Genomic DNA, 20789 nt, shown 5'->3' with positions numbered 1-20789 from the left:
CCCGACCCAGCTGAGAAAACAGGGCACCTCAGCTGACTGGCAGCATGTGGCTCCTGCCATCATCATTTCCACTTTGCACCCATATTTTAAACCCAAAGAGTCTGAGAATGCCAAGAGACCGAAGATCCAGACTTTCCCTTACTTGGCCTCAGTAACTCTGGACCCAGAGACTTCTTCCTTAGGAAAGATTTTCTTAGAAATGATACTGAACTTCAGAACTCTTCATCCAAGACGTGGCCCTGCAAACAGCACTCCTTGTCAGAGCCCATGTGGGCTCCACTCCAGCTGCAGAGGAGGGGACCCAGGGCAACCCCTCAGACCTTGGCTGGTCCCCACCCTGATTCTGGCAAGGCGCAGGGTTCTGAGTCACTCAGCACCTTCCCCTCTTCTCCTTTGCCCCCAACAAATAAGCTACCAAAGGGGGCCCACAGCAGAGGGAAGATGTCACATGTCCAGTATTTCCAGAATGGCTGCAAGGTTGGGAGGTGGAGGCTCCCCCTCCCCCGGGGAGCCAGGCACAGACCCAGAGAGCAGGGCAGACGGTGACGGCGACAACGTACCTGAGTCCCCATCAGCCAACCCTGATGGTGCTTTCTTCCTGGGACCTGGGAGCCGCAGCCCCTGGCTTCTCCCTCCTCCTCAGGTTTCCTCGACAGGATTACCACCCCCAGGGCCCTACCCGCGCTTAAGGAGGGGAAAGAGGATCTATTTCTGACCTGAGAACGTGAGATTGACTCTGCTAAATAGGGCAAGGGCCTCCGTAATACCCGTCACCTCTATCCTCAGGTATCCTACTCCCCAGGGAGCCGAGAGGGACCAGTGTCTGCACGCACGTCCTCACCTCGGGGAAGCCCCAGGTGACCCAAATGGCGCCTGAGTGCCCCCAAACCCAGCACTGACATACCAGAGCCTGCGTGAGACTGTCACGAGGATGGAGATCGATGCAGGGGGACTTCTGCACCCTGGGAACTACCCCCAGTGATCTCCAGGGTCTCAAGAAATAAAGAAAGGACAGAACTGTGAGCATGATGGGGGCAAGAGCAGGTCCTACCTGCAAAAGGCCTCAAACCCTGGGCCTTGGCTGTGACTCTCCAAGCTACAATGTGGCCACCCAGCTGGCAAACAGGAAGAAACACAGCTCTGCTAGTAGACTTAACAGCCCCGAGACCATCCTGAACCCAAGAGTCCCAGGACTCTCAGGAACACATCATCTTTCCTGAAAAATTCCCCCAGGAAAACGGAAATGAATGAAGACCTACTGTGTGTCAGGCACCGTACAAGGAATTTACTTACATTTTCCTTTAAGGTTCACAAATCCTGGGAGCAAAGAATCCACATCCTGGCAGGGTCTGAGCGGGCAGAAACACATCCCCTCCCCCTTTCCCCTTCCTCCTCCCTGGTGGCACCCAGGGGCACAGACAATGATGAAGCTGGGTCCTGAGAGGGCAATTCTAACCCTTCCACCAACACACACTTGACCCTGATCAAGGCCTCTGTCTCTGAGGGCCCCCATTTCCCCATATACAGAAGGAAGATCCTCTCTCCCCCACAAGCAGGGATGTTCTGAGGATCACATGACATGCATTCCTGTAAACTCAGCTTCACAGAGGAAGGATTCACCCCTCACCCAGTCAAGCGCTTGCTCTGCTCCTTTCCAAACAGCAAGACAGGATCCCAGCCCAGCAGTTCTCGAGTTCCACAGACATGGATCCATCACCCGACCCAGCAAGGACAGGACTATGCTATCAAGGGCCTCATAACAACCACCTCAAGTTTCCGTGTTTTATACGGCGTTCTCCTAAAAGTCACTTACTCTGTGACTGTTCACATCTTAGTAGTCTGTGTGAAGCATAAAGATCATTCTAAGAAAGGCTTCTAGAGAAATAAAGGACAAAAAGCTGGAAGAGATGCACACCCTCAAAAACTGCAGACTGGTAAACTTCTTCCTTATCAGTAATTAAATGTAAAAAGATTAAACCCTCCAATCAAAAGGCAGATGATTGGCAGAATGGAGGAAAAAAACAAACAAACACATGATCCAACAATGTACTAAGACTCAGTTTTAACCCAAAGACACAATCACGTTGAAAATAAAATGATGGGAAAGACTATTTCATGCTAATATTAATAAAAAGAGACCTGGGACCACTATACCAACATTAGCCAAAATATACTTTAAGTCAGAACTGTTACAGAAGACAAAGAAGGACATTGTATGTTGAGAAAACAGCCTCAAAATATATGAAGTAAACACTGACACAACTGAAGAAAATAGATGTACAGCACTACTGGCTGGAGACTTTGACATCCCACTTTCAGTAACGCAAGGAACAACCAGACAGAAGATCAGTAAGGAAACAGAAGACCTAAACAACTCGATAAACCAAACAAACATCACTGACACACACAGAACACTCCCCCTCAGCCACAGGAGAATACATATTTTCCTTAAGTGTACATGGAACATCCTCAAGGATAGACCATATGTTCAGCCAGGGAGAAAGCTTTTCAAATATGAAAACCCACAGCCACCATCTTACTCAATGGTGAAAGACTGAAAGTTTTCCTTGAAGATCAGGAAAAAGACAAGGATGTCCACACTCAACACTTCAATTTAACACAGCATTGCCAGAGCTATCTGGCAAGAAAAAGAAATGAAAGGTACCCCAATGGGAAAGGGGGCTTCCCCAATGTCTCAGGTAAAGAATCCGCCTGCAAAGCAAAAGACGCAGGTTCGATCCCGGGGTCGGGAAGATCCCCTGCAGAAGGAAATAGCTACCCACCCAGGTATTCTTGCCTGGGAAATTCCATGGACAGAGGAGTCTGGCAGCCTATAGTCCACGGGGTTGCAAAAAAGTCAGACACAACTTAGGGACTAAACAACAACAAACTGGAAAGAACTAAAATAATCTCTGTTTGCACATGAATCTTATATGTAGTACACCTTAAAAAGCAGACACACGCAAGAAATTATAAGTTAATAAATGTATCAAAGTTACAGCATATAAAATCAACATGAAGAAACTAGCTATGTTTCTATATACTAACAATGAGCAATCTGAAAAGGAAATTTCAAAAACAATTTCATTTATAATAGCATCAAGAATAATATAATAATTAACAGTAAATTTAAACCAAGAGACAAAAGACTTGTACACTGAAAACTACAACACATTTCTATATGAATATAAAGAACACATAAATAAAAAGAGATATCTTGAGTTCATGGACTGGAAAACTTCGTATCGAATGTCAAAACAATCTACAGATTCAGTGCAATCCCCATCAAAATCCCACTGGCATTTTTACAGAAAGAGAAAAAGGCATCCCCAAATTCGTGTGAATTCTCAAGGGACTCTGAATAGCCAAAATAATCTTGAAAAAGAACAAAGTTGGAAAATTCACACTTCCTGATTTCAAAACTTACTACAAAGTAATCAAGACAGTGTAATATCGGCAAGAGAACAGACATAGGCTAATGGAACAGAACAGAAGGCCAGAAACCCTTATATATATGGTGGGTAAATTTCCAACACGATGCCAAGACTATTAATGGGGAAAGGACAGTGCTTTCAATGCCTGATTCTGGGGAAATTGGATATCCATATGCAAGAAAATGAAGTGACTCTCTACCGCATAAAAAAAAAAAACTAGCTCAAAATGGATCAAAGACCTAAACACAAGAGCTAAAACTAGAACTCTTAGAATATATGGGGGAATATTTTCATAACACTGGATTTAGAAATGACTTCATGGATATGATACCAAAAGTAAAGGAAACAGAATAAAATACATAAATTGAACTTCATCAGAATTACAAACTTCTGTGTATTATTGAGATAAGAGAATGAAAAGACAGCCTACAGAAAGGGACATATAGTTACAAATCATGTATCTGATAGGGGGTTAATATCCAGAACAGATTAAAAAAATGCCTACAACTCAAGAACAAAATGCAAATCAAGACCACAATGAGATATCACTTCATGCCTATTAGGAAGGAAGCAAGGAGGGAGGGATATTGGAAATTACCAATTATTAGCATGGATGTAGGAGAAACTGAAACACTTGTGCAGGGCTGGTGGGAATGCAAAATGGTGCAGCCCTTGTGGAAGAGTCTGGATGTTTGGTCAAGAATAATAGCTCTTGTGATACAGATTAATCTTTGAGAAGCACTAAGCTGCACAGCATCACCATGATACATGATAAGAGATGATAAGGCAACAAAGTCCAAAGCCCCATGGGACCTGTTAATGCATATGCTGACCAAATAGGGTGCAAGAACACAAAAATTCCCCAGACCCCATTACAGAAGGAAGGATATTGGTGGTGGAATTTTTCAAAAGGTAAGATGAAGAAGTGACCATGGAGAGTGAAGACTGACAGAAAGCAGGTTCACAGATGAAAATAAGACCAGGGCTGCGACAAGGTCACTATCTTTGATGGGAAACACCACTTGCCCCACATGCCTGCATGGGCAAAACTCATGCTGACAGAATAACATGAACAGGGTCTAAGCCCAGCCAGGCAGCATCCTGGGGACACAGGTCTTATCTTTCTCCACTGATTGAGGTCACCTAGGGCTCTCACCTGATGCTAAGATGGGATGGTGCTAAGCAAAGCCTCAACAGCCACGAGGGGCTGCAATAGGACCATGTATCTTATTGTATTGTAGGCAGCGTTTCCAGACCAATCAAGATCCAAAAGGCTGCAAACATTTCTGAAAGTGCCAAACAAAAAAGAAACCACTGAAAACAACCTACAGGAACCCAACTAAATGTCAAAGCAGGACTCTGCACGTTTTTATAAATGGAATAAAGTATAAACATATTTATGAATACAATGTATGGACAGAATACTATTCAGCCATAAAAAAGATGGAAATAATGTCATTTGCAGCAACATGGATGGACTTGGAGGACATTATGCTAAAGTGAAATAAGTCAGACAGAAAAAGACAAATACTGTATAACATCACTTATCTGTGGAATCTAAAAAGAAAGAAAATCAGAGAACAAACTAGTGGTTACCAGTGTGGGGGGCGGCCAGTAATATAGTGGTGGGGAGGCACAAACTACTGGGTGTAAGACAGGGTCAAGAATGTGTTATTGAACATGGGGAATCCAGCCAATGTTTTATAACAATGGTAAATTGAAAGTAATCTTTACAAAATTGTATAAAATTTTTAATTTTTTTAAATGGTAAAAATAAAACAGAATGCCACCTGTAACAATATAGAGCTAATCACTAAAACCTCTCAGCAAAATTCCCAGATTAAGTACTAGCATCAGTAATAAGAGCTCTTACAAGGAAGGTAAAGTGTCCTTTTAGGAGAACTTCTAAAGAAAATAAAACAAAAATAAAATGAGAGGAAATGCATGCACCTTAGTACACAAAAGGAGGCCCTGACCAACAGCATGTGTGTGACCTGCAAGCTGGACAGTCTGCCACCCACCCCAGCTCACTGAACTGGAACCCACATGATAACAGCATCCCTCGGAGATCTGTGGGCATGCTGAAGTTTAACAAGTAACATTTTCAGATACTATTAATATTTAACTTGTGTCCATACAGAAATTTTCCAGCTCCCTCCAGAAAAATAAGTGAAAAACACACACCACTTTTTTTTTTTAATGGTTGTTATTGTTCAGTTGCTAAGTTATGTCCTACTCTGTGACCCCATGGACTGCAGCACGCCAGGCTCCTCTGCCCTCCACTATCTCCTGAAGTTTGCTTAAATTCCTGTGCATTGAGTCAGTGATGCTATCCAACCATCTCACGCTCTGCTGCCCCTTCTTTTGCACTCAATCTTTCTCAGGATCAGGGTCTTTTCCAATGAGATGGCTTTTCACATCAGGATGGCCAAAGTATTGGAGCTTCAGCTTCAGCATCAGTCCTCCCAATGAATACTCACAGTTGATTTCCTTTACGATTGGTTTGGTCTCCTTGCAGTCCAAGGGACTCTCAAGAGTCTTCTCCAGCACCACAGTTCAAAAGTATCAATTATTCGGCACTCAGCCTTCTTTATGGTCCAACTCGCACATTTGTACATGACTACTAGAAAAATTATAGCTTTGACTATAAGAACCTTTGTCATCAAAGTGATCTCTCTACTCTTTAATACACTGTCCAGGTTTGTCATAGCTTTCCTTCCAAGAAGCAAGTGTCTTTTAATTTCATGGCTGCAGTCACCATCCGCAGTGATTTTGGAGCCAAGAAAACAAAATCTGTCACTGTTTCCACTTTTGCCCATTCTATTTGCCATGAAGTAATGGGACTGTATGCCATGATCTTAATTTTTTTTAATGTTGAGTTTTAAGCCAGCTTTTTCACTCTCCTCTTTCACCCTTATCAATAGGCTCTTTAGTTATTCTTTGCTTTCTGCCATTAGAGTGGTATCATTTGCATATCTGAATATGAAGAATTGATGCTTTTGAACTGTGGTGTTGGAGAAGACTCCTGAGAGTCCCTTGGACAGCAAGGAGATCAAACCAGTTAATCCTAAAGGAAATCAGTCCTGAATATTCATTGGAAAGACTGATTCTGAAGCTGAAACTCCAATACTTTGGCTACCTGAATGGACTCATCAGAAAAGACCCTGATGCCAGGAAAGATTGAAGGAAGGAGGAGAAGGGGATGACAGAAGTTGAGATGGTTGGATGGCATCACCAACTCGATGGACATGAGCTGAGCAAGCTCTGGGAGTTGGTGATAGACAGGGAAGCCTGGCGTGCTGCAGTCCACAGGATCACAAAGAGTTGGACATGACTGAGCGACTGAACTGAACTGAATCTGTGTAACTAAGGTTGTTGACATTTCTACCAGAAATCTTGATTCCAGCTTGTGATTCATCCAGCCTGGCATTTCACATAATATACTTTGCACATAAGTTAAATAAGCAGGGTGAGAATATACAGCCTTGGTGTACTCCTTGTCCAATTTTGAACCAGTTGGTTATTTCATGTTTGGTTCTAATTGTTGCTTCTTGATCTGCATCCTGGTTTCTTAGGAAGCAGGTACGGTGGTCTGGTATTCCCATCTCTTGAAGAATTTTCCAGTTTGTTGTGATCCACACAGTCAAAGGCTTTAGCATAGTCAATGAAGCAGATGTTTTTCTGGAACTCTCTTGCTTTCTCCATGATTGAACAAATGTTGGCAATTTGTTTTCTGGTTCCTCTCCCTCTTCAAAACCCAGCTTGTACATCTAGAAGTTCTTGGTTCATGTACTATTAAAGCCTAGCTTGAAAGATTTTAAGCATTACCTTGCTAGCATGTGAAGTGAGCACAATTGTACAGTAGTTTAAACATTCTTTGGCATTGATCTTCTTTGGGATTGGAATAAAAATTGACCTTTTCCACTCCTGTAGCCAATGCTGAATTTTCCAAATTTGTTGACATACTGAGTGAAGCACTTTAACAGCATCATCATCATCTTTTAGGATTTTTAAGTAGCTCAGCTGGAATTCTGGTATTTCCAGCATGTTTTGTTCATAGTGTTGCTTCCTAAGGCCCACTTGACTCACACTCTAAGATGTCTGGCTCTAGGTGAGTGATCACACCATAATGGTATCCAGGACATTAAGACCTTTTTTGTATAGTTCTTCTGTGTATTCTTGTCACCTCTTCTTAATCTCTTCTGCTTCTCTTAGGTCCTTACTGTTTCTGTCCTTTATCATGTCGATCCTTGCATGAAATGTTCCCTTGATATCTCCAATTTTCTTGAAGAAATCTCTAGTCTTTCCCATTCGATTGCTTTCTCCTAGTTCTTTGCACTGTTCACATAAGAAGGCCTTTTATCTCTCCTTGCTATTCTCTGGAATTCTGCGTTCAGTTGGGTGTATCTTTCCCTTTCTCCGTTGCCTTTTGATTTTCTTCTTTCCTCAGCTATTTGTAAAGCCTCCTCAGAAAAGCAATTTGCCTTCCTGCATTTCTTTTTCTTTGGGATAGTTTTGGTCACCACCTCCTGTACAATATTACAAACCTCTGTCCACAGTTCTTCAGGCACTCTGTCTACCAGAACTAATCCCTTGAATCAATTCATCACCTCCACTGTACAACCATAAAAGAATTTGATTTAGGTCATACCTGGCCTAGTGGTTTTCCCTACTTTCTTCCATTTAAGCCTGAATTTTGCAATAAAGAGCTTGTGTTCAAACCACAGTCAGCTCCAGGTCTGAGGTATACTTGATTTACAATACTACATTATTTTCAGATGTAAAATACAGTGGTTCAAAATTTTTATAGATTATACTCCACTTATACTTAGTATAAGGGTTGTGACCTGCTCCCACTGCAGAAGGTCAGCCCCACAAATGCCACCAAAGGTCCAGGAGCAGAGACACGCACCAGAGTCAAGGTGGTGTATGGTCCCCAGGGCCACTTCTAACTGGACCTATAGCTCAGCACTTTGCGGCATCATCAAAACCCCTGATCTGCTGGCCTTTCATCCTCACAGAGAACAAAGAGGGAAAGCGCCCACTTCCTGCTCACTCGGCTGGGAGGGAGACATTTGGCAGTACAAGAGGCAGGACAATAGCTTCCTGTGTGCGACGCCTCCAAGGAAACGTCTATCAACACCCTGGCCAGGACTCCTGCCGTCATCCAACGAAGGGCAACTGATCAAAGGGACAGCCCACGTGTTAAACAGGTGATCTGGCTGGGTCTCTGAAGACGGTGGGCAAGAAGTCCCATCTGTGTTTGGAGCAATTACTTGGACTCCATCAAGAACACGAGATCTCCCCAACATCTACATCATTAATGGTCCTGAAGGTACTCTCAATGAGGGCAAAGGCTCACGGACAAAGACACAATGTGACGAGATGGGTTTACCTGAGGCTCTGATGCCAGACTACACACCACTGAGATTAAACAGATGTCCAGCCAGACCATTCTCAGCAGACAAAAATGTCCCATTTCCCCAGAAGCCCTATCTGTTCACTTTCCCAGCTGGCTCCCACACCCACCGCCTGCCACTTGGCTTAGAGATAGTGGTTGGGTTTATCTGGGCGCAGTTACTACTTGTTACACATTAAACAATGAAGATTAGAAATGGTTACATAACACCGCCCCACAGCTAACGTCCACAGAGGCCGTGGGATCCCGACTCTGGTGACAGGATGGCCAGAGATCGGTCCAGGATCCCGGGTTCCGAGAACTCGCACCCTTGGAGACCCTCTGCCACCAAAAGCCATAGCTAGGAGGGTGCGCTGCTGACCACCAGGGCCTGGGCAGGTAACCCTGGGCTGGCTCCTCCCGGCTGGGGCGTGGACCAGAGCAGAGACTACCGTGGGCTGGGCCCCAATGCATTCTGGTGTCAGCCCACTACAGGCTGTGCTAGAGCTACCGCATAGTTGCTGCATGTTGGCTCAGGGCTCAGGCACCACAGGGCAGGGCGCAGTGCAGGGCACATGCAATTCTGCCCCTAATCAGGAGCCTTCTGAACAGAAAACCGGATCCTGGAGTCTTTGGTACCCCTGTGCTGTGCTTTGTCACTCAGTTATGTCCAACTCTTTGAGACTCCATGGACTGTAGTCGGCCAGGCTCCTCTGTTCACAGGGATTCTTCAGGCAGGAATACTGGAGTGGGTTGCCATGCCCTCCTCCAGGGATTCTTCCAAACCCAGGGATCGAACCTAGGTCTCCCTCATTGCAGGCATTCTTTACCCCTAGACACCCCTAGATACAGCCAATGTGTTCTAACTCGGAGAAGCATGGAAGGCTTCCCAGCAAGAGTGGGTACCACCCTGCCTCACAAATGTGCTGGACAGGACTCACTCCATCATCCCACATGTGCACACAGGACCCTACAGCAGAACCCTGGCCTGCTGTTCTAGGCACACGCCTCTGCTTCGGGGGAGGGCACTTCTAAGCAAAGTACGGCGCACAGCCAGTCAAGGTGCATCATGAGAATCCAGGACCAAACTCCATGTGACAATGCAATGGTCCAAGACCTTGCATCCTCTGGATCCTTGGTTCTCAAGGCTATTCCAAACAACCCCTTCCTCCCTCCGTTATCACATCTGCTTCCCTCCAGGCCACCTCCACCCTGATGGACAAGGACACACTGGCCACTGTCAGATGTTCCAAAGTCCTCCTTACCCACCCTCAAAGCCCTGCAGAGCCCCACACATGGGGAAATCCAAGACGCACCATCAGTCAGACACATGACTGGACACCTCGACTCTCTCCTCACTCCTCTGGGGCCTATGTGACCACCAAGGCCAGCCAGTTCTAGCTTTCCAGGGTCATACCCGCCACCAAAATCTCAGAGCAAGAATAGCAGGGACAGAAAAGGCTGTTTCTTGAAGTCACACGTGTAAAGCTACTGGGTGTCATGGAGAAAGCAGGGCTCTATTTTAAAATGATTGAGGGACTTCCTGGTGGTCCAGTGGCTAAGATTCCAAGTTCCCAATGCGGGGGGCCCAGGTTCGATCCCTGTTCAGGGAACTAAATCCCACACAGCACAACTAAGAGTTTGCAAGCTGCAACTGAAGATCTTGAGTGCCACAAGAAATGAAGATCCCACGTGTTGCTAACTAAGACCCGGCGTAGCCAAACAAACGGTCGTTAAAAAACAGATGCAAAGAAAATAACACACTACATGTGAGCAAGTCCTGTGCTAATCACTTTACATACATTCCACACATGTAACTCTACACACACAAATGCAAACACAGCCCTGAAACAAACAAAGGATGACAAAGCCCGAGAGTAAGTGTCATGCATGAGGTGTCCAAGCAAGTAAGAATGCCAGTCCTCCCTACCAGAGCACGTGGTAGAAGGGCTGGGAGTTGTCCTTGGCCCTTAGAACACTAAACTCGGATGCGGTACCACGTTCACAGGTACAGGGAACAGGGAGGCCCACTGGGGTGCCGTGTTCAGATACACAGAGAAGCCGCCATCGTGCAGCTCCGGGGACAAGCAGTCAAAGGAGGGGGTGAAAACAGAGCAGAAATCCACCCAAGGAGGATGGGCTCCACATGATCAAGACTAAAGGCAATCCAATGAAAGCCACGGAGGCACAAGTGCAGGACCACGAGCCCTCCTCCCAGTCTGGGCCGATCGCCACAACGGAGGAAACCAAGGCACAGGATCCAGGGGAAATCCAAGTGCACAGAGATGAACTGGCCACGGTTCTAGAGCCAGTCCCTGGAGGAGAGACCCAGCTTTCCTCTGGGATCTGGACCCGAGGCCGGTCTGCTGCTCCTCGAGGTGGAGGCTCAGGTGTGCCAGCCCACCTGCCCCACTGCTCTCATCCTGGATGCAAGCTCCTGGAGCTGATCACATGCACCCTGCAGCCTCGGGAGCAGAAACAGAGGGCCTCCAAACGGGATCTTTTAAAAGGCATAAAGCTGGGGGGTAGGGGGGGCTCACTCACAAATGTAAGAGCAGAACACCCAGCCAGGACAGGAGATGGAGACCCACGCACCGCTAACCCCAAGCATCAGGAAGAAGGAAGCAAGAGGGGGCCCACAGCAAGTCCAAGGCTCAGTCTGACCCTCGAGGCCCTGCTCTCACTACGGGCAGGTAGGTTCCTCTCCTGAAGCGGTAACAGGGCTCCTGGTACCACTCTGAGCACCAGAGGCCAGTGCTGCTGATGGTGAACAGCTGACAGCCCAGCCTCCCACTGCCCTCCTAGTCACGGCGGAGAAGAAGCTTCTTCAGACAGCCTGGCTGCCAAGGAGAAGAGAGCCCATACAGGGGCCCCAGCGTCTCCCCACACAACGGGAGCACCAAAGGGCCCGAGGCCCACCATCAGCCTCCCAATGACATTGCCGAACATGGGCAGCACAGCAGGGCCCAAACATCGAAGCAAAGCCTTGAGCCCTAAAGACAAAGGTCAAGCAGAATGGGTCGGACAGCACCCTGCAGCCTCACCTGCCTGGGCCTCTGTGTGGCCACTGCTTGAGGGAACACTGTGAGTGCAGGCAAGACAAGCCCCAGGGCCAAGGATCACTTGCCATGTGGCCTGCACCTAGCACCCACAGGCTCCACAGAGAGAATGGGCAACAACCGACATCTCTTTCTCTCACCACACTGCCCCCAGGACTGTCTGGGGAATCACAATAAGAGACCATCAGCTTCTCTCAGTTGCCCAGGTGGCCAGCTAGGGACCAGCCTCGGGGTCCACCCTCCCTCCCCTCACCACTGCCTCCCTAAGTAAAGAAACTGTAGTCGCTCAGTCATATCCGTCTCTTTGTGACCCCGTGGACTATAGCCCCACAAGCTCCTCTGTCCATGGGACTCTACAGGCAAGATTACTGGAGTGGGTTGCCATTTCCTTCTCCAGGGGATCTTTCTGACCCAAGGATCAAACGTGGGTCTACCACATTGCAGATGCTTTACCCTCTGAGCCACAGATAAGTTCTTGCTTATCATAAACTCTGCTTTCTGGGTAAGCCAAACGTGCAGAAAAAGAAATAATGTAAAAATTGGAGAAAAGAGAAACTATGGAAGAAATTGGCACCCCTCCCCTAAAAAAGGAAGCACATCCAAAAAGAGGTTTAAAAAAGTAGTGCATCTATGAAACAGGAGTGCTGTGCCATTAAAGCAGGGGTAATGATTTGGGGTAGTGATGCTCTACGGTAGGTCTACTGACTGTAACAAACTTCCCTGGTAGCTCAGATGGTAAAGAATCTGCCTGCAATGCAGGAGACCTGGGTTCGATCCCTGGGTTGGGAAGATCCCCTGGAGAAGGGATCAGCTACCCACTCAAGTATTCTGGCCTAGAGAATCCCCATGGAGAGAGGAACCTGGCGAGCTACAGTCCATAGGGTTGCAAAGAGTCGGAAACAACAGAGCGAATTTCATTCACTGGTGGGGGATGTTGACAGTGGGGAGACTTGGGGGCAGTGGAGACAGGGAGTGTAAACAGTAAATCTCCATATTTTCTGCTCAATTTTGCAGTAACTGTAAAACTGGTGCAAAAAGTAAAGTCTAAATAAAGTAAAAATAATAATAATCAAAGAAATAAAGAGGTCCTTAGAAATTGACAATGAAAACAAAAATTTTAAATCCAGTTAAAAGGCAAGTTGATATACTCTACAACTTAGAAGAACTCAACAAGATAAAAGATAATTAGAGAACCAGTCCAGCAGCTAACCATCAAATAAAAGTGATTCTAGGAAGAAAGAAGAGAAGATTAGGGGAGGGGAAAGAAATTAAAGAACTAATTTAAAAAATGGTTCCCAAGGATCTAAGTCTCCAGCTTGAAGGAGGCTTGATGTGCTCTGCACAACAGATGCAGATGCCCAACAAGGCATAGCTACAAGGAATTTCTGAATAAAGACACAAAGAGAAAATCCTACAAGTTTCCAGACATGGAAAAAATAAATGAATAAAAGATAAATAAAAAGTTAAAGGTACAATAACGACATTTTTGGACATGCAAGGTCTCAAAAAATTTGCATGCATCTCTTCTTTGGAAGTTATTATGAAATGCTCTCCATCAAACTGTGGGAAGAAACCACGAAACAGGAATCACGAGAGCCAAGAGAAGAACAAAGGGCCAGCCCGGGACCATGGAGGAGGAGACGGGGATAAAGCTGAGCAGGAAGGCTGGAGGGCAGCCAGGCCCCTAGGGAAAAAAGGCACACGAGAGACTGTTTCCCAGAGACACAACTGGCTGGATACCTAAAGGTGTCCAAGAGAATATTTGCACACCTGTGTCGGCTTGGAGTGGGGGTTGGAGTAGGGAGCAGTAAGTACATAAACTACCAAGCAAAGGCCAATACAACTCCAGAAGAAAACAAGACGTCCTGGAAGACAGAGAAAGTGATCCCAGCACACCTGGCTGGACCACGGGCAGCTTTTAGGCTGTCACCACAGTAGCTGCAGGGTTGCTGGTCCAGCCACTCTCACCAGAGACGACAGGAGACAGGAAGTACAGGTCAGGATGCGAATGAGACAGAGGTCCACTTGTCACCTTCTGAGAAGGGAAGTACAAGAATCCTACACGAAGCTGAGGTTTGGGAGGTGGAGGGGAGAAAGAGGTGGTAAGGAACTGCAATACATTATTAAATATCTGCTTAGATATACGGAGATGAATACAAAAAATGTTGATAAGCCTGGTTACTTCTGGGGAATTGACTCTTCAAATTACGTACATTTATTGCTCTGATTAAAAAAAAAACTAAAAAAGTCTACCCGACGTATTGAGGGATTAGAAAGCTACTGACCTTTAAAATGGACAGAACTTGTTTGGAAGGCCAGGCCAGGAGAGTGGACGATAGGGCCCCACCTGGGAAGAGAAGGACACGACACAGGCCAGGGGTGTCCACTGTGGCCCTGCAGGCCTGGGGTTGGGGGAGGGCCAGGCCAGGTCTGCAGTTAGCTAATGACCAGACTAGGGAGCGAGAAGCCATCCTGACTTACCCCTCCTCCACTGCGGAGATGCTGAGAGGTCTCATGCACTCCTTTATCTACAGAAACATCCTGGCAGGGTCCCACGAAATCTACACAGTTCTTCAGGGGAACCCAACAGCATTTTGGAACAAGAAACCTGGAGGCTTTGGGGTGACACACCCACAATCTGTGCTGGTCCATACGGGACATCACCCAGCTCAATGTCCCAGCCCACAGGAAGATTTCCCAAGCAGGGTCCCAGATTTCATGCAGGCATCACCCTCAGGCCTGACGAGACCTCCTATGTGCATGATGTGTTCAGTTGCTTCAGTCATGTCTGACTCTTTGCGACCCCATGGACTGTAGCCCTCTGTCCATGGGATTCTCCAGGCAAGAATACTGGAGTGGGTTGCCATTTCCTCCTCCAAGGGATCTTCCCGACCCAGGGATGGAACCTGTCTCCTGTGCCTCCTGCATTGGCAGACAGGTTCTTTACCATTGAACCCCCCAGGAAGCCTGTGTGCATGATGCTACCATACAAACCCCTGAATGGAAACGCTCCTCAGTTTGTAGCAGCTTTTCGGTCAAGATGAGTTTCTGGGAGCAGAAAATCCTAAGATTATTACTGATACAGGATATAATTAAAGTCTTCATATTAAAGTGTGCTCACAACTCATAAAAGACTGGAAGAAAACACTCCCAGCGATGAAAGTTTCCCCAAAAAATAAACCAAAAGCCTAGCAGGTGGGAGAAGTGAGTACTCGCAGGGTCTCTCCCCTCCAACAAGCATCTCAAATTTGATCCAGGCAGCTGGGGGTCCCATGCTGTTGGCAACCACGTGACAAGGGGTCTTCAGGTACCTTCTGGGTTCGTTCCTGCAGAGTGAGACAACGGTGAGCTTGCAGCCAGGGCCAAACAGGCAGGCTGCCGGGCAGTGCCAGGGGCAGCGCGAAGACAGCTAAAGATCCCAGCCACCCAACGTACTTTTAGTTGCAGTGACAGTGAAGAGGGCAAAAACACAGCAAACTCTTTCCAGGCCAAGTGCTTTCTGAGCCTGTGCTACCAGGCGAGATTGCAGCTGTTGGTACCCAGGCCCGCTGACCTGGATCCAAGATCCAGCCGGACTTCTGGGAGACGCAAGGCTGCCAGCAGCACCGCCCCATACATGGTGCAGGAGCCACTCTCGGGGGCACAGGCAGCCCACCAGGATGTGCGGTTCATGTGCATTTCAGTCCCAGCTGGGCTAGGTGTCTCTGCAGACTCCAGACACCGAGCACCCTGGGGTCCTAAAGACAGAGGCCACCCGGCCCCGTGTACCTGCACCCAGTGGTCTCCATGCAGGCGTCCAGCATCACAGCGTATCTGAGCCTGTGTATCTCAGCCACTGCAAATGTCTTGTTCCTGGTCACAGAAAAACAATTTTTGACATCAGCTCTTCCCCATGGTCTGGTTCAAGTGGTCTGTGGCCAGGCGAGGTCTCCATTCCACCACCTACCTCTGCTCATAGCATCCTACCCATGGGCTGCTCTGAGGCCAGGAGAGGCTTCTCGCTCACAGTGACTGGTGCTGAAGGCAGATTTCAGACATAAGGTTTTGTACAGCTAATGGGTCCAGAGATAAAAATACAAAAAAAGTAGTCTTCTCTCTAATTAATAGAGAGAGACCTTGTAAATTAACAGAAAGCAGCATAACCCAGCACGCAAGCTGTTCTAAGGCAGGCTTAGTGTCACAGACGCAGCATCTCTGAGCTCTCACCACGTACCAAGGTGCACATGACCCCAGAGGCACCCCACCTTCCCTGCAGGTCGGCACCCCTGTGACTCTCATGTTATCAATGAGCTAGTAAAAGCTAGCTCAGTGAGCTCACCCAGCCAGTTAAAGAAGACCAGGAGTCCCACTGAGGCAGAGTGCCTGGTGGGGTCATCAGTATCGTCCACCCACCCAGGCAAAAGCAGAAAGGAGCACCATGGCGGCGCAGGAGATGCTGAAACACACAGTCCATCGTGGCAGAGGAAGCCCAAATGAGAAGCCCCTCAGATCAGGGGTCTGAACAATCAAGGAAAATCACGCCCCAAGCCAGGGGTAAAGTCACTGGTGGAAAAACAGGAACAATATTTGAGTTTTCCCAGTGGCATCCAGTCATGACCCACTAACTTCATCCTATGCATCTGGGCAGGGATTCTAAAGCAAGACTATGACTTAAGTTATTTCTACCTCAACATCCACCCCTTTCCTGAATGAACAAAAGAGCACTCAAGCAGACCAGGCTCCTCTTATTTTCAAGCCCACCTCTCCCACTAGAGGAGCAAAATGGGGTATCTCCTTGAGGTTGTTTTATCCCCAAAGCAGAAAGTCATGAGCACTCATTTCTAACTCTGGGGTGATTTTTGATGGCTTTTTTTGGTCTCAAAAACAGCCGTCCCATTTTTCCTTACGTTATTACAGAAAAGCCAGCAGACTGGTGATTTTAAGCTTTCCCTGCTTGCTTTTATCTCCTTACAATCAACAAGACATGGTCATCGGGAGCACGGACACTGAATAGAGAAAGTAGGGGAATAGACCCCTCCCCAGAAACGTGCCATGAAGCACTAACACAGTGTAAACGCCAGCCAGCACGTGAGTGGATGCCATCAGTTATATACCCGCGAGTACAAAGACCTTGTAGACGGTTCCCAGGTCCCCAAAGCACCCATTTGCCCACGAAGTCGCTTGTCTGTACTAACATCTTCCTTCATCTCCCAAATGCCCAGTTAATCAAAAGATAAAGACAGGTGAAATTAAGTCCCAACAAGCAGAAAAAGTTTTAGTTAAATTATGAACATATGACTGACTACATACATGAAAAGCAAAACAAATGTTTTCTCTTTATAGACCCACAGGATTCCACGTTGGTTTAACAGCACGAGAAACTGACAAAGGGATCACACCCCAAGCCGTAAACACACACACTTCCTCCCATGAAGCAGGACAGAACTCCCTATAGTCAGTGTCAGAGTTCTGACAGGCAGACCAGCCAACCACTATGCATGGTTCTTTTCACCAGCGGTTAAGAGTTGGACAGAATTCCAAGGAAATAAGTTCCTTAAACTATGTCATCTTGAAAGTTTTATCAGCTATACCAGCCGAGAATTTCTAAAGCTGTAAGAGGAAGGTAAAGACACAGTGGATGTCTTTGTTCATGCAGGAGCTCGGTTTCTATACATTGTCAAGTCTTATAACAGCCTCATCATCCAAATCAAAAGTTCCAGAGTCTGGCTTTGCTCCTATCTCCTGTGTGAGGGTCAATGACCACAGAGATGGTCACTGTAACTGGGCCGGGGCTGTCCAGGTTCCAATCCTGACAGCTACCACCCTACAAGCCCTGGCATGAACCTGCCCAGTTCCAGGTTCCTAGTCCACAATGGAAGGCATTTTGCCCAGTCCAAAAGCTGTACACACCACAGGCAATACCCAGGAGGTGACTTTAGCGAGGCACAGCTTTTATTAAAACACAGTTCTTATTACAGTAAACATAACCACCATATCAGACTCATGACTTTGTGGTATCAAAATTTCCTTCCAAAACAAATGTGTATCTAAGCACAAAAAGTGAGCGGACAAAAGAAAACATTGATAACAGCCTAGTGATAGGGCAGGTGTCTAGGAGCCACGGGAATGGGAACAGAGCCTGCTGCTTCTCCGCGGGTGTGACCGGCCCAGGGACGCTCCTAGGGCCATTTCTCTTCTAGAGGCACAGAAGCATGAACCACAGAGGACTGAAAAAAAAGAAAAAAAAGAACCCAAAGCTTAGGATCTGGTGATAACTCTGGCATTTGCCAGCCATGTGATTGGACATGCCATTAACCTCCTGGGTTTGTGCGTGTCTGATTCTTTGCCACCCCATGGACTATAGCCCATCTCCTTGGTCCATGGGATTCTCCGGGCAAGAATACTGGACTGGCCTGCCATTTCCTACTCCAGGGGATCTTCCTGACGCAGGGGCCAAACCTGAGTCTCTTACATCCATCTCCTGCATTAGTTCATGGGTTCTTTACCACTAGCGCCACCTGGAAGCCCACGCCTCAATTTCAAACCCTATAAAATGGGGAGCAGGAGGCTGCAGAGGATTGAAAGTAATCAGGCTTTGAACGTGTCCCATAAACAGTGAAATGCCACACAAGTATCTCTTGCTGCACTTCTCGGTTACTTCTCAGTTGCTGGGTGTGTGACTGTCCTCAAATTCCCTCCCCGTGATCCAGGGATTGGCCTGTGTGGCCTTCTCTTTCAAATGTTTCCAATAAAACTCATATATTATATGCAATAATCCTAGAGTTCTGATTTTTAACCGAAAAACCTAGTGATCTAGAATCATTCCTGGAAATACTTTGGTTTCAGAGCTTTTTTCCTAACAAAATACTAACCTAAAAGACACCACTATCGCCAGAAGTCAGAACTTCTTCTGCTACAGAAACCTAGAACCTCTCTATTTTTCCTCCTGGAAAGAAGGAAGGAATCAGCGGGTCAACTCCTGTGAAAAACGTCCGGCTTGGAGCTGTAAACCCTAGTCAACGCCGGTTGCTGTGCTAACGTGTGTTCTTAGTAAAACTGAGCGAAGCGTTAGAGAAAGCACCACTTCGGAAACTCAGGGGGCTCCGAACCGCTGAATCAGCATTTTCAGAAACAAAGTGTTCTGGGTTAGGCCTTGTAACCAGCAGCAAAAAGAAAGTTGTGCAATAACGCGTGTTTACTCACGAGCGCTACTTGTTTGGGTCTTTTCTTCGCATCTCTTGAATGAAGCTGGGGACAACGTTTGCAAGAAAGCTTTCTCTTCAATCAATGCATCAGAAAGATCCGGGCCCGGGCAAAGTCACCTGTGGCTCCCCTACGTGACCCACCATCTCGCCGAGGCAAATAACATAAAGTTGGCGTTTCTTCCAACCCCAAGACAAGAAAAACACAATAAAAAGTAGAGAATGTCTCATTTCCATAACGCACATGCTCCACAGCCGTCCTCAGGCAGGCGCGGGGAGAGGCGATCCGGAGGCCGAGTTGCATCAGAATCGCCTTCGGAGAACCGCACGGCTCTTATCACATTTCCCCGGCTGGCTGGCCGCTAACCCGCGAACCCTCGACTTGGGGTTAGGCCCCGAGGGCGGGGAGACGGGTCGCCAGCAGAACCAAAGGGAAAGATCCCAGGATCGGGCTCGCTCCGGCTCCAGAGGGTCTGGCCCCACCGCCCGAGCACGGGCGCACCAGGGGCTGCAGGGGCGCGCGGCGCCCACCCTCCAGGCGATTCGGGAGCGCGGCCTTGGCCCTGACCGCTCGGCGGCGCAGCCCCCACCCCGGCCCGGCCCGTGAGCCGCCGGCGTCGGACAGGAGAGCTCCAGAGGGCGCCGCCTGGGCTCCCCGGCTCCCCGGGGTCGCCGACGCCGAGGGCCGCGCCCGGTCCCCGCCCTCGCACGCCGCAGCCCCCGGCCCGAGGCGACGCCCTTCCGCCCGCCGCGCCCCCGCGGCGCCCGGCGTCCCCGGCCCGGGCGGCCCGCGCGCAGACAATGACGCCGGGACTGCAGCCCGCCCGCCCGCCGGCCACAAAGTAACTTGGCGCCTCGCTCGCCGCCCAACTCCGTACCTGCCACGGGGCCGTTCCCGGCCGCCTCCGCCTGGCCGCCCGCGACCCTCGGCGCGGCCGGGGCGGCGCGCGTCCCGCGGGGCAAGGGCGGCGCGCAGGGCGGTCCCGGCCCCCGCGTGCCGCCGCCCGGGAACCGCGCGCAAACTTTGGCTCCGCGCGGGGCTCCGCGGCTTCCGAGCGCCCAGCCCGCCACGGCGCGCCGCTCGCGTCCCTTCCTGCCTCCTCCCGGCCTCCCCACCCCCTCGATGGGCTTTAAACCCGCCCGGCCCCGCCCGCCGCCGCCGCCGCCTCCACCTCCGCCGCCTCCGCCTCCTCCCCCGGTCGCTTTTCCTGCTCCTCCTCCCGCCGCCGCCGCTGCTGCCACCGCAGCCCGGACCGCTCAGGGCCGCCAGCGCGGGCAGGGCCGCGGCCTGGGCGCAGGGCGGGTCGCGGAGGGAGCTCGGGGCGCTGGCGGGGTGCGGAGCCGGGCGCTCCGGGAGGTCGCTGCTGCCGGGGACTGGCACGGGGGACTGGGAGCCGGCAGCTGGGCGTGGGCGCCCGGACCCCTCGTCCCGCTCCCGGGACTCTCGGACGTGGAACCGCGACCACCCAGCCTGGAGCGCCCTGGAAACACACATCAGACCTCTCCTGGAAGGCAATTTGCAAGCGAATTCTTTGAAACTCAAGTTGAAACTGTGCGGCCCCATTCCCCGTCCCGGGCGCAGCGGGACGACTGGACGGAGGAGCCCGAGGAGCGGCTGCTGCACTGGCTGTGCCCTGGGCTGCGGTCCCGCCTGGGACCGGGGAACCTGGGCTTCAGCGTCCGCCCGCCGCTGGTGGAGTCTGGAGCCTTGACTCTC

General features: G+C 49.0%; 1 protein-coding gene across 23 annotated transcripts in view; it reads right to left on the bottom strand.

The window, feature by feature from the left end:
* GRB10 (growth factor receptor bound protein 10) overlaps nucleotides 1-20177 on the bottom strand; it is a 218313-nt gene extending 198136 nt beyond the window's left edge. For 15 of the 23 annotated variants that reach the window (XM_081534568.1, XM_081534573.1, XM_081534560.1 and 12 more), the window contains exon 1: nucleotides 19951-20177. The gene's annotated coding sequence lies outside the window, so the exon portion shown is untranslated. Of the gene's footprint in view, nucleotides 1-19073; nucleotides 19762-19950 lie in introns of those variants that run through there. The other 8 variants (XM_081534567.1, XM_081534562.1, XM_081534570.1 and 5 more) reach the window with 2 other exon arrangements.
* Between the last annotated feature and the right edge of the window lie 612 nt (nucleotides 20178-20789).

Source organism: Giraffa tippelskirchi, chromosome 10, assembly GCF_054371585.1.
Source record: "Giraffa tippelskirchi isolate mGirTip1 chromosome 10, T2T-mGirTip1v1.2.pri, whole genome shotgun sequence".
Lineage (NCBI taxonomy): Eukaryota > Metazoa > Chordata > Mammalia > Artiodactyla > Giraffidae > Giraffa > Giraffa tippelskirchi.
Note: the sequence above shows the minus strand (reverse complement) of the source record. Positions and strands in the feature narration are given on the sequence as shown.